Consider the following 1901-nt stretch of genomic DNA (forward strand, 5'->3'; position numbering starts at 1 on the left):
CCAATGAAACACACTGATCTGAGCTCACCCCATTGCCTTAACAGAAAAATAAGACCCCATTCTCTTTCTGCCCTTCCTTGGTCTTCTATTCAAGATAACCCAGGTTAGCACACAAAAATATTGAGATGAGGGCTCTATTCTCAATTCTTAAACTAAGAGACATTTTACAAAATAAATCTGGATCCTTCCATTTAAACCCCAACCTGGGTATCTAATTCTCTGCACCAGTCAGAGAATGTTTTGTGGAGAATTCCTGTTCAATGTTGGACTCAAGGTCTCCAGTGAGTTGAGGAACCAGGCACTTTCTCATCCAATCTTTCCTTCTGAAAGACACTTAGGACACAAATGGTAAGGGGGGTGGATTAAGAAGAAAACAAAGCCCAAAGACCTGAGAGAACTGTATTCCAGGTGACCTTCTCCCACACAGCCTTATTCACTATTCCAATCACAAGAGGAATTAACTGATGCTTCCCAACAGCACCCCAAGTCACCAGGAGCACCCCTCCACGGCCATGTGGGCCCAGGACAGAACCCCAGCCCTGGGGACATGGTGCACAAAACGCACCTTGCACATGCTCTTCAGCACAGAGTTCTGGCCATTGTGCACCTGCAGGCCACATTTATCGCGCTTGCAGCTCCTGCTCCAGCACCGACTCCGCAGGAGCCCAGGGGCTGAAGAACCGCAGGCGGGCAGCTCTGTCGCCTGCTCCCCCGACTCTTGGGCTACAGAGGACTCGAGCAGCCAGCCATCTGCGCGGAAGGCGTCGTGGTAACACCCACTCTACGCACCCTAAAGCTTCAGGTCAGACCTCAAAACCAAGAAGGCGCGCTGCAATACCAGTCCACACACACTAAGGGCAGGCCCCCGCTCAGGGCACGCACAGGCTTCTGCTCGTCGTCCCTTCTGGCCTCTTCGCTCCGTGGCCTGGCTCCCTCGCCCTCGGGTTAGGGCCCTGCCCCGGGCGCCCGCACCACCACCGGACGCTGCGCGGAGGCTCAGACCAAGGAGCGGGGCCGCAGACTAGCCTAACTCGGGTCTGGAGGTGCCGAGAGGGGTGCGGGGCAGCGGACGGGGCTCCGGGAGGGTGCGGGTGGGCGGGGGGCCGGGCGCCCGCCGTGCACCCACCTTGGCGCGCTTTCAGCAGCAGCGTGTTGGCCACGAGGTTCTCCAGCTCCACGGCCCGCCGCCGCCGCCGCCGCCGCCGCCGCCGCCGGGGTCCGCGGGCCCGAGGAGGCGGGGAGGGGGCGGGGGGCGCCGCCGCCTCGGCGCATGGCCCGCAGGACGCCACCCGGCCGGGCGACCCCTCGAGGGGCCCGAGGGAGCTGCGCCGCCGCCGCCGCCGCCGCCGCCGCCGCCGCCGCGGCCACCGCCACCGCCACAGCCACCAGCTGCCGCGCCGCCTCCGGGCCAGCCTGCGGCGCCGCCGCTCTCTCTGCCGCTGTCGCCGCCGGCGCCGGCCGGGGGAGCCCTCGTCGTCCTCGCGTCCCGGGCCTCCGGCGGGGGCGGGGGTGAGGTTGGGGCCAGGGGAGCTGGCGGCGCCGCCGCCGGGGAACTCCGCGCTCACCGCCGCCTCGCCGGGGCCCGGGCTCTCGGCCCCATCGCTCGCGCCTGGCGCGGGCAACTCTCCCCTCAGGGCCCGGCTCCCGGGCCGCCCGGAGTGTCTGCCGAGCCCCGCCCCCCGGAGGGGCTCCCCGACCGAGGCTGCCCGCCGCCGCCGCCGCCTCCTACTAGCACAGCGGCCGGCTCCCTCCAACGGCTTCCCAGCAGAGGGCGCCCGAGCGCTCCCCCCGCCGCCGCGCCCTGAGGGGGGTGCGGCGCCGCGCCGCGCAGGGCACTACCGCTCCCAGAAGGCCGTGCGGCGGGAGGAGACGACGGCGCGTCGGGCGCGCGCGCCCTGCTG

This window comes from Canis lupus, chromosome 2 (genome assembly GCF_048164855.1).
Source record: "Canis lupus baileyi chromosome 2, mCanLup2.hap1, whole genome shotgun sequence".
NCBI classification, from domain to species: Eukaryota; Metazoa; Chordata; class Mammalia; order Carnivora; family Canidae; genus Canis; species Canis lupus.